Source organism: Gossypium arboreum, chromosome 2, assembly GCF_025698485.1.
Source record: "Gossypium arboreum isolate Shixiya-1 chromosome 2, ASM2569848v2, whole genome shotgun sequence".
Lineage (NCBI taxonomy): Eukaryota > Viridiplantae > Streptophyta > Magnoliopsida > Malvales > Malvaceae > Gossypium > Gossypium arboreum.
Window position 1 is genome coordinate 13,599,576 of NC_069071.1, and position 13,150 is coordinate 13,612,725.

The window sequence follows — 13,150 nt, forward strand, 5'->3', positions numbered from 1 at the left end:
TTTATATGTGTTTTGGTTGGTTTTTGGAAGTATGAATGATATAAGTTAGATTGACTAGTTGATGTTGGAAGTTAGTAGTTTGATGGTATTTTAAAGTACCGATTTTACATAATTTGATTTGAATGCTTTGATATGTAATTGATATGGTAGTATGGAAAGTGTTTATATATGAATTCAGTGTTGGATCTAGTGCCTTGAGTGTATTATATTCGTTTGTAAACTTATAATTTTTTTGAACAGATTGGTTAATAAAACAAATTCATTTATATAATTTGTATAATTTTTCTCATATTTGTTTTGCATGTAAAGAAAAATGGAAGCAAATCTTGCTTATCGGTTGCCTAATGTTTAACTGATATTAAATGGTATTACATGGTCGGATTGTAATACGAAAAGATAACTTATATTAGTAGACGAACCTAAACATGTCTTTAGTTTAATTGAAAATGAGAAAATCATTTGAAAGACTAATATATCTTCTATCAAGTCCAATTGGGGAGATGCTTTGTCTTGGGCATTGGAGCGGATGACTCCCAGAAGATAAAGACATAGATGTGGCTAATAGTACATTGGACTGAACCTAAAAAGAATAGATCCTAAATTTGTTTATGGATTTATTCACTTGCGATGTTCATAGTGTGGCATAACTAAATCCTGAGTGGATGATAGACTATGTATATGTGACTCGTATATTTTGATATAAGTAAAAACCTGAGTTTGAATAGATAAGGAACCGAAAGTTGGTGCATTGGGTGTATGACTTCTGTAATATGTAGCATCATTCACAACAGTGGAATTAATAGCCCGTGACGTGGGTAAATGATATGCTTTCAATGGAATTACATGATTAATGAAAAGTAAACATGGCCACGGGTTGTTCGTCTTTGTGATGAATGACTTGATTACTATTTGATAGTAATTGACTTTTCATGAAAGAAGATGTAATGATTACCATGTGATAAAATAGGATCATGTTGGGATAACGAATTTATCCTAAAAAGATTAAGGATATCTTATGAGGGTAACACACTTATGACAAGGTCATTGGACGAGCACTGATCAAGTTGTATACTGTTGGGGAGAGCTCAGTCACGATACTATAGTGGAATGACTTCGTGACTAAATGAGTTTATAATTAATGGCAAAAAGATGGAACTTAGTTATAAATTCTTTGAGCTGCAATTGCACATGTCCAATCGGTCCCTTCGCTATCTCGTTGAAACCATAAATTAATTGCAAGATGACTCAAATGAAAAGAAAAAGATAGAAATGATAAAGTTAGAGAAATGGGCTACATTCAGAAATGAATGTGGTTTTCTCACTAAGTATGGAAATGACTTGAGAATTAATTTATGACTTTTTGAATTATTAATTAATTAATCATAGTTCAAAATAGATTTAAATTAACTAGTCATTGTGAATCCAATTGAAAGAAGAAAAATTAAATATATTTTCCAAAGATTCTTTTACGGTAAAGTTGTCATGATTTTAACTGAATTAGAATTGGGTTGAGAAAATTAATTAATTGAGAAATTAATTTATTTAAATTAATTAGACAAATAATATATGATTTGGGAAATATAAAGAAACATGTACTGGGTTGAAATAAATTATAAAGTATTGGGTTAAAATCCAAAAAACACATATAATTGGACCAAGTACAGTAGAGGCCCAACTCCCTTTATATGGAATACATTGGACAACAAACCCTAGTATTCCCATCTAGGGTTGCCACCCCTTTCCCTAAATAATAGGGAGTTGGGGATTTCTTTCTATCAAAATAATATTATCTGTATTATAGCACTTCAACTAGGATTCTACCAACTCTCCGTATAAATAGATGACGCTAGTAGGCTTCAAGTCACATCAATAGAAAGACAAAAACACAAGTTTCTCTGAAGTTTTCAATATTTCTACTCTGGCAAAAAGAAGTGAAAATATACTGTAAGAATAAATTCTATTTTCTGGGAATTGTAATTTTTACCGGTTTCTATTTAAGAGAGATTTACTTTCCCACTGAAAGTAGAGAAAATGTTTCTGGTTTTGTGTTTGATTCGATTTGTTTAAGCCCACACTCGAAGAAGTTCGTGATTCGAGAATAGCGGAGAAGATCGTTTGTTCGAAAGCTGAGAACAACAAGGATCTGCCTATCTAAAAACACAGGTACTATTTCAGTCTAGGGTTTATTGCTATAAATATCACAAACTGGGTTGATTTTGAATTTTTTTTATTTTTCTCTATGGAAGAAAACTGTTTTCAAACTGGAATTTTCCCAACATTCAGGTCTCCCAAACTTGCACCAACTTAATTCATGTGAAAACAGTGAGTTACGTCACGACGACAAACCTCTAACATCGCAACAAGAAACAGAGTAAGGTCCAAGTGACGACATTGTTGACTCAAGGTCACGACAAGCACCAAATAGAGAGTTGTCTCATGACGAGGAACCCCCAACATTGGGACGTCAACCCAAAGTTTTAAATTTTTTATAGTTTGGTCTTATTTCCACCACGAGTGATTAAAAGAGCTTTCGTAAACTTGTATAAGGCCTGAAAATGATTATGTATTATTTTATAATCATGTTTAGTTATATTTGACTGTTTAATGGATTGTAATTGAATATAATTTGATTGTAGTTACTTCAGCAACCAATATGACACCTAGTAACTCAGACTCGACAATCGGGTTGGGTAGCTTTAATTTTGTAAAGATTTTCATATTCATTTATATAAAATGATGTACTTAGGATCTTTCAGGGTTTCCAAATTTGATTTGATTTGTTTCCATAATGCTTTTTGCCACATTGGCATAGTTTTTAATTAAACTACTGTTTTGATTCATTAGAGATTGCTGAATTTTGGTTTTCTTGTTGATCATATATAAAATGATTGATATGTTTTAAAGTTTATGGTATGTATGTTGTTATGAATAGGTGTTTAAAATTACTAAGTATATTATAATTTGCATAAATTGATTATAGTGAAAGAGTGTTGGTGTATTTATCATGCAATGATGATTGAAATTTTTTGGCAACATGCTGAGAGTGAAATTGATATATATTTAGGGAAGGTTTATGATTCTTGAATTGCTAGTTTAGCCATTTTCTTTAGTAATTATTACTTGGATATGTGAATTATGTATATGTTGTTGATTGAAATCTTTAAAATGCATTTCGGATGTGTCATCATGTGTTAAATATGTTGAATATATATTTGGTAGCATTTTAGGACGTTTTTACATATTTGTGTTATGTTTTGCATAAAATTTCTACATTTCTTAAACTTATTTATGCAAATTCAAGAATCATGTCTCGAGACAGGATGAACAAATTAGGTTGAGCATGCATTAACAAGTACAAGTCTTGGGACATAGCATACACGTCTTGGGATATAGCATACACGTTTTGAGACATGGTAGGTTAATTCTTGAGACATGGTTTATTGTCTCAAGACATTCGAAGTTAGTAGCAAAACTTCATCCCCAAGGGTCTAAAGTCTCGAGACATAACCTTAGTGTATTACCCTTAACCCGTATCTATCACCGGAATAGGGTTACGAAGCATTACTGACTTTACAATTCAAATGAGCATAATTTTCAAACATTTCAAATTATATCAATAATTATTTTAAAACCAATCTAAATCATACATATGTTCCCTAAATAGGCTCTCAATACCCTAAAACCTAGATAGGAAACTCAGAAAATTTTTCAGGAAACAAGGAAAATTTTCAAAGCTACCGGGGTCACACAGCTGTGTGGCTAGCCTGAAATATTCAATTACTATAGACCTTTTCCTAATACATGCCACTTAAACCAAAAAATAAGAACCAAAATGGCTATCGAGATGTTGATGATAGTGTGCGAGCTTCCGAGTCGATCCAACCAAAGTAACGATTCTTAAGGTCCTACAAGAATAAATCAAACTAGTAAGCATCAATAAGGCTAGTAAGTTTGATATAAATTTCCTTTAATAATTCACCAAAAACTATCCAATTAAATGCAAATTCCAATACATCGTGTAGCATCCCAAACCCGACCCAGACGTTAAGGCCGAATCTGACGTGCCACTTTGAAGTCAAAAACCTATGTTCCCTTTTTAGTGTTTTAAAAAGCCGACTTTTGTCAAACTAACCAAGTGAATGGAAGCTAGGCACCAGGTAGGTATCCATAATAGAGGAGGTGAGCCATGAAGGCTGCTTAAGTACCAAGCTCTCCGATTAGATCCAATCCTAGACATGCCCACATCCATTGCCACACTTGGTTATAACAAGTTGAAATTTCTTTGAGTGATTATCTTTGGTAAATTGAATATTCGTGATGTCGTGTTATTTAAAAAAAAAGTATCGTTTTGAAATCACGCCCTAAGTCTAGCCCATTTGAATTAGTATCCATCAATTTAAAGTTGTTTAAAATAATATAATACCAGAAAATCAAAGAAGAAAATAAAGTTAAAATGGCCTTATTACAACCCAAAAATTAAATAGTAATTAAAAATAACTTAAGAAAACCAGTCTCTTTTTCAAACCCAAAAGTATTCACCATGGCCACTCTGAATCCCCTCCAGCTCTAAGTCACCCACATCAAGGCTCACCTGCAAGGTTAAAGAAGGAGTGAGTTTGGGGAAACTCAGTGTGTAAAGAAAACCCATTCAAAGCCCAAGTCAGCTCAAGCCCATTGGGCCTAAGCCCATTCAGGTAACAGTGGTACTGGGCTAGAGCCCTTTTCAGATTACAATAAACTGGGCTTTAGCCCCTTATTCAGATAACAGTATGGCCCATAGGCCCATTCCAAAATACATACAACATCAGTAAACATATGCAAGCCCATTTGGGAGACTACTCAACCCACCAACCACTACACTCCACCGTGCAGTCCATACACTCCATGTGGGAATAGCTCAACCCACCCAAATTTAACACTCCACATTCTGACCTTTGCTTTCGCTTATCATAGAATTGAGGCAAAGCCTCCAAGATGTGGACAAGCCACTTTCAGTACTTCCTCCGTCAATATCCCATGCATCAGATAATAACAACATGGCATGCAGTAAATAACAACAGTCAAACATGCATTTAGGTCAATTTAACCCTAGGGGTATTTTGGTAATTTATCTCCTAAGGGTAAAACGTAACTTTTCCACTTTTAAAGGTATTTCAGTAATTTATCTATTTTAGGGTTTTCATGTATATTCCTACCTTTCACGTACTAATGTAATCACTACCGAGGGTTCTTACGAATTGGGCCGTTGGCCCATCATTCCAATTTTGGCCCATAAAGCCCAAAAATATCGAGGCACGTAAATCATGCACTTTGCGTCCAAACATTGCAGCTTACCAAAAACATTAATCGATTTACCTCACGAGCATTCGAACACTCGCAAATCTATAAAATACCGGTTTTCGGTATTTCGGCTTTTTGACTTTTGCCGATCTAGATTAAGAAAGAGGGTGTTAGTTACACACCTATTTGAGACGATATGCTGACGAGATCCACACACGAACCGCATACAATTGGATTACTAACACTTTAATCTAACAATTCAAATACAAACTACGTATTAACCCCTTACAATATTCGGCCAACCACACCTACAGGTCATAGTAAGCTTATAAGAAATCAATAAGCAACTCATTAACAAATTTTTGTCAATGTTTACCACATAATCATAATTTCACTGCAAGCTGTCTTCCTGAGCAACAGTCACTAAATCATTTATAACTGGAGATACGAAACTCAAAATCAAGTGCCGTTAGTTTTCCCTGAAAATAGACTCATATATCTTCTATCCATAAAATTTTCAGAATTTTTGGTTTAGCCAATCAATACCAGATTTTTCTCAAAGTTTCCCATGTTTCACTGTTTGACTAATCTGACCACTCTTTATTACGAATCAAATTTCTCATTGTACAGAATTCAAAATATGTCCTAGTTTATTTCATTTGAAACTAGACTCATTAATCTTTAATTACATAATTTATTCAGCTTCTAATTCATCTCCCACAATTTATGGTGATTTTCCAAAGTCACGTTACTGCTGCTGTCCCAAGCAAATTTATTACCAAATCACTCTTTCACACATACCTTGCATGCATGTTATTTAAACATGTAAATCACCAATCAATCATCACATATCTATGATTTTACTTAAGTATAATCTCCATTTCATCATTTTAAAGCACAACATATTAGTCGATTTTTCCCCTTAGCATCAAAGGCACATGCATGCTCATTTGTTTGGCTCAACTTCACCTATCTTCCATTTTTCATCAAAAGAACATGAAACAACAACCATTTCCTTCATTTTAATTCATGACCAAATGCTCACAACACAACCAAAAACCAAAATATGCTTCAAGAGTTAAGGTAGAATCAAGAAGAACTCATGAACATCAAAATAGAAGCAACTACCATGAACTTACCTTCGATTTTTTTCTTCCCCAAGTGACCGAATATTCAAGAGCTCTTTTCCTCTCCTTTCTCTTCTATTTTCGGCTATCATCAACAAGGATGAACAAAAACCTTCATTTACTTCCTTTTTGTTATTCTATTACTAAACATTTTATGACACAAAATAACATATATTATTTGTGCCATACCTATGCCATAACTCCAATAAAAATATGCCCATAATGCTTATCATGCCCATCATGGAACATTTTCCTAACCCATTATCAATTTTTATCAATTTGTACCATAAATTATTAATATCAGGTGCACATATTGTCTACCACCAACATGATGGCCGGCCACTTCATGTAAAATGAGAGGTTTGTCATGCAAATCCTCCTATTTTGCACTCCTATTTGTTTGGCCACTTCAATTTAGCATATAGCATTTTCAAACATTTTCACATAGGTCCTATTTCATAATTTCACCCCCTTTTTTCTTATGGAACAAAAATTAACTAAAATTGTCGGGTTCTATCTTAAGCTTGGGCCTTCTAGAGGCCTACTAACATAATTAAACCTATGCCAACATTCACAGAATTCCCGAAAATTGGGGCGTTACAACTCTACCCCCTTAAAGAAATTTCGGCCTCGAAATTTATCAGATCCAAATAGTTGAGGGTATTGTTGATGCATAGTCTCTTCTGATTCCCAAGTAGCTTATTCCCTTCCATGATTACGCCACAGAACATTTACCAACGGAACCGACTTCCTTCTTAGAACTTTAACCTCTCGATCTAAAATTTGTATGGGTTCTTCCTCAAAGGTCAAATCAGTCCTTACTTCAATCTCCTCCACTGGCACAACATGTGAGGGATCCGATCGATATCGTCTTAACATAGACACATGAAAAACATCATGGATTCTGTCTAACTCTGGTGGTAATTCTAACTGATACGCTACTGGCCCTACCCGCTTAAGAACTCGATAAGGCCCTATAAACCGCGGACTCAATTTGCCTTTCTTGCCGAATCTCAAGATCTTCTTCCAAGGTGAAACCTTTAAGAAAACCATATCCCCAACTGCGAACTCTATCTCTTTGTGCTTTAGATCCGCATACGACTTCATCTCATCGATGCCTCCTTTAATCGATCTCTTATCAACTTAACCTTACTTTCAAGATTCCGCCACCAACTCCGATCCAAGCACTTGTCGTTCACCCAACTCGTCCAACACGTAGGCGCATTTACATCTCCGCCCATAAAGTGCCTCATATGGAGCCATCTGAATACTTGCTTGGTAGCTGTTATTGTATGCAAACTCCACCAATGGCAAGTAGTCCTTCCAACTCCCACAAAAATCGATGATAGAACCCCTTAACATATCCTCTAAAATCTGAATAACCCTCTCCGATCGTCCATCATGCTGTGGGTGAAAGGCGATCTTGAAATCCAAATGTGTACCCAATGCCTCCTGCAACTTCTTCCGAACCGAGATGTAAACCTAGGGTCTCGATCGGAAATAATCGACACTGGCACTCCATGTAGTCACACTATCTCGCCACATACAACCTAGCCAACTTTTGCGGGAGTAATCAATACTGAATCGGTATGAAATGGGCGATTTTGTTAACCTATCCACCACTACCCACACGTAATCTTTCTTGGTGGGTGTCAAAGGTAGCCCACTCACAAAGTCCATAGTGACTCTCTCCCACTTCCATAATGGAATTTTCACCGTTGCGAGAATCCGTAGGAAATTGATGTTCACTTTCACTTGCGGCATGTCGACATTTCCCCACGAACTCCGTTACTTCTCGTTTAAGCCCAGGCCACTAGTACAGTTCTCGCAAGTCGTGATACAACTTATTCCCTCCAGGATGCATGGCACAAAGTCCCCCATGAGCTTCCTTCAATATTGATTGTCTCAAGTCAGAGTCCTTCGGAACACAAATTCTTCCTCGGAAGCATAAAACTCCTTCAGTATTCAGTCCAAAATCCTCATTCTCACCCTTCTCAACTTGCTGAAACCGAAGAACCAACGAGTTATCCTTCAACTATTTTTCTTTAATCTGCTCAGTCCAAATAGGCTTCACTTGCAATTCTGCTAACAGACTTCCATCACCAAACAGACTCAAACGTGCAAACAAGGCTCTCAAATCAGAAACAACCCTTTGACTCAACGCATCAGCCACCACGTTAGCCTTACCTGGGTGGTACTCAATCGAACAGTCGTAATCCTTAAGCAACTCTACCCATCTTCGTTGCCTAAGGTTTAACTCCTTCTGAGTTAACAGATACTTTAGGCTCTTATGGTCCGTGTATGTGATACACTTTTCTCCATATAAGTAATGTCTCCAGATTTTCAATGTGAAGATCACTGCTGCTAGCTCTAAGTCGTGCGTAGGGTAGTTCGCTTCATGAGACTTAAGCTACTGCGAAGCATAAGCAACCACCTTACCCTCTTGCATCAATACACATCCTAACCCCACATGTGACGATCATTGCATACAGTGAAGTCCTTCCAGACTCGGTTGAATCAACACCGGTGCTTCATCAATACCTTTTTCAAATGGTCAAAAGCTTTTTGTCGACTCTCGATTCGCACAAATGCTACACCTTTCCTTAATTTAGCCATCAATAGTGCAAAGAATCGAGAAAATCCTTCTATGAACCTTCGGTAATAGCCTACCAAACCCAGAAAACTCTGAATTTTCGACACTGATTTTGGTGGCTTCTATCCCAGAACTGCCTCAACTTTTCGAGGATCCACTCTAATTCCTTCAGCAGAAACCACATGACCTAGAAAAGCCACTTCTCGCAACCAAAATTCACACTTACTAAACTTTGCATATAGTTCCTTCTCTCTCAGCACTTGCAGCACAATACGTAGATGCTCCTCATGTTTCTCCTCGGTTTTCGAGTATACCAGAATATCATTGATGAAAACTACCACGAATCGGTCCAAGTAAGGTTGGAACACTCAATTCATCAGATCCATGAAAGCGACAGGTGCGTTCGTCAACCCAAACGGCATAACCAGGAACTCGTAATGACCATATAGAGTCCTGAATGCTGTCCTATGAATATCCACTTCCTTTACCCTTAACTGATGGTATCTAGATCGAAGGTCAATCTTGGAAAATACCGAAGCTCCTCTAAGTTGGTCAAATAAATCATCAATCCTTGGCAGAGGGTATTTGTTCTTTATCGTCAGTTTGTTCAACTGGCGGTAATCAATGCACATGCGCATTGTCCCATCCTTTTTCTTCACAAATAGCACCGGTGCTCCCCATAGAGACACGCTTGGCCTAATGAAGCCCCTATCCAACAACTCTTGAATTTAAGCCTTTAACTCCACTAACTCCTTCGGTGTCATCCTATACGGTGCGATGGACACAGGCGCCGTTCCAGGCAACAAATTTATTCCAAACTCAACTTCTCGGTTCGGAGGCAATCTTGGAAGCTCCTCCGGAAAAACATCTTGGAACTCCTTTACGGTCTTAACCTTATCCACTGTGAGTCCCTCCTCTTCTGACTGACTTACAAATGCCAAATAGACCTCACAACCTTTCCGAATCCATTTTTCGCTCTTAATGCTGACACCACATTGGACAAATAATCCCTTCGCTCACCTATCACCATAACCTCCTCATCCTTTGTGGTCCTTAACATCATTCATTTAGCAGCATAATCTAGAGTCACTTTATGCTTAACAAGCCAGTCCATTCCCAAAATGAGATCAAACTCTCCGAACGGTAACTCCATCAGATCTCCAGGGAAAATCTTACCTTGAGTTTCTAAGGGTACATCCCTATACAGTTTGTCTACCCTAACCGAGTGGCCCAAAGGACTTAGTACAGATACCCCACTCACAATCTCCTCAGAGTACACACCCAACGACCCAGATATGGCACATGCAACATAGGAATGAGTAGATCCAACATCCACCAAGGCAGTATACGGCATGCTAGAAATAAAAAACGTACCAGTTATGATGTCAGGTGCGTCACCCTCCTCGCGGTGACGAGCAGAATATACCAAAGCTGGTTGATGAGTCTCAGTGTTAACAGTACCCTTGCCAGGTGCCCCACGTCCATGGCCATTGCCACCGCGACCTCGGCCATGACCTCTCGACGGCGACGGTCCACCTCGCGCTATTTGCACGGGTTGCACAGCCCTTTGTTCAACCACTTGAGCTTGAGCTGGCCTCTTAGGACAATCCCTGATCTTATGTTCCTTTGATCCACAACGAAGACAAGCCCCAGAACGTTTCCAATATTCCCCCAGATGCATTCTACCACAATCTCCACAAGCTTGTGGTCTAACAGTATTCACCGAAACCGCTCGAACTGGTTCCTCCATCCTCGCTCTCTTAACATTCCGGTTTGCAGCACCAGTTGGTCCAGCATCTCTCCTGAACTGATATCGATCCCTGTCGCAGTTCCTTCGTTCAGCTTGCTTCACCTCTTCGGCTATCTTAGCCTTTTCTACCAGTGCAGCAAAATCGCGCTCTCTTTGCGGAGCTATGAGCACCCTTAGCTCATCCCCGAGGCCATCCTCAAAGTGAACATCTGCGCAGATTCGGTAGAGACAATACCATTAGCATACGGCTCAATCGCGAAACTCGCCTCATATTCAAGAACGGTCTTACCACCCTAGGTCGTTTCAGAATTCCTTCCTTCACGCATCCACATAGCTAGCTCCGACATACTTCGCCTTGAAGGATCGCTAAACAACTCCCAAGTTACCCTCTCACTAGGGTTCCTCTCTCACAAGGATCCACCACCGACACGCCTCGTCCGTAGTAAGGATATCTGCTCCTTTAACTTTTGCTCTCTCGAGCGGTCCAAGTCATCCATAATCCGCTCCGTGGCTTCCACCAAGATTTTCACCACATTTGGGGCTACTTTAGATACACCCTAAAACTTCCGCTCCGTTGGCCCGGAGTCGCTCAGAAATGGACCCCCTATTCATGGGCCCGATATTAGCTCAGACCACCCTTTCCAAAACTCTTAACATGGCCTAGGACAGAGCATTATCCCCTGCGGCCGATCATACAACCCATTCTCATCCACCGGTGGTGGTCGTGCTACTCCAGCGGGTATGTGTTCAGAAGACGAAGATCCAGCTTGAGTACTACCTCGGCCTCAACCACGGCCTCTTCCTCGAGTAGCTCTCGTACTCATATCGATTTATCTGATTACGAATTTTATGCAGTTAGTTTACTGTTTCCACTATTTATTACAGAATATCTTATGAACAGATAAGGTTTCAGAATTGTTCTCGCATAACCACAGGTTAGCTACTGTCTCAGTTTCCTAGGGCTTAGTTTACCCTACAGTCTCAGTTTCGTAGCCTTTACGCTATATTATCTATAGTACTATCTCTAAGGTTTAGTACTAACTATAGTACAGTTCAGTATATAAAACAGAATAGTATTTACAGCCTTGGTGCCGGGGATTTAGTGTGCCACCTCATCAGTTTTCAGATAAACTCAAAAGATTTAGGCTTTTTGACATCCATTTTCCAAACATTTGTGTTAAAAAAAAACAAGTTCGGAGATTATCTCCTTTAAATAGGAAATTTTCAAAAGTCAGATTTTTCCAAAAATACCCTTTCTTTTTTTTGGCATAAAGTTTTGAAAACCCTTTTTGGACCCGATCCACAGCCGAGTTGTTGCAACTGGGCTCTGATACCACTAAATGTAGTACCCCAAACCCGGCCCAGACGTTAAGGCCAAATCTGACGTGCCACTTTGAAGTCAAAAACCCGTGTTCCCTTTTTAGTGTTTTAAAAAGTCGACTTTTGTCAAACTAACCAAGTGAATGGAAGCTGGGCACCAGGTAGGTATCCATAACAGAGGAGGTGAGCCATGAAGGCTGCTTAAGTACCAAGCTCTCCGATTGGATCCAATCCTAGACATGCCCACATCCATTGCCATACTTGGTTATAACAAGTTGAAATTTCTTTGAGTGATTATCTTTGGTAAATCGAATATTCGTGACGCGTGTTATTTAAAAAAAAACAAGTATCGCTTTTGAAATCACGCCTAAGTCTAGCCCATTTGAATTAGTATCCATCAATTTAAAGTTGTTTAAAATAATATAATCCCGAAAATCAAAGAAGAAAATAAAGTTAAAATGGCCTTATTACAACCCAAAAATTAAATAGTAATTAAAAATAACTTAAGAAAACTAGTCTCTTTTTCAAACCCAAAAGTATTCACCATGGCCACTCAATCCCTCCTACTCCAAGTCACCCACATCAAGGCTCACCTGCAAGGTTAAAGAAGGGGTGAGTTTGGGAAACTCAGTGTAAGGAAAACCCATTCAAAGCCCAAGTCACTCAAGCCCATTGGGCCTAAGCCCATTTAGGTAACAGTGTCTTGGGCGAGCCCTTTTCAGATTACAATAAACTGGGCCTTAGCTCTTATTCAGATAATAGTATGGCCCATAGGCCCATTTCAAAATACATGCAACATCAAGAAACATATGCAAGCCCATTTGGGAGACTACTCAACCCACCAACCACTACACTCCACCCGTACCACCCATACACTCCATGTGGGGAATAGCTCAACCCACCCAAATTTAACACTCCACAGTTTGCGGCCTTTGCTGCTCGCTTATCAAAGAATTGAGGCAAAGCCTCCAAGACGTGGACAAGCCACTTTCAGTACTTTCTCCGTCAATAACCCAGTCCCATGCATCGATAATAACAACATGGCATGCAAGAATAACAACATCAAACATGCATTTAGGT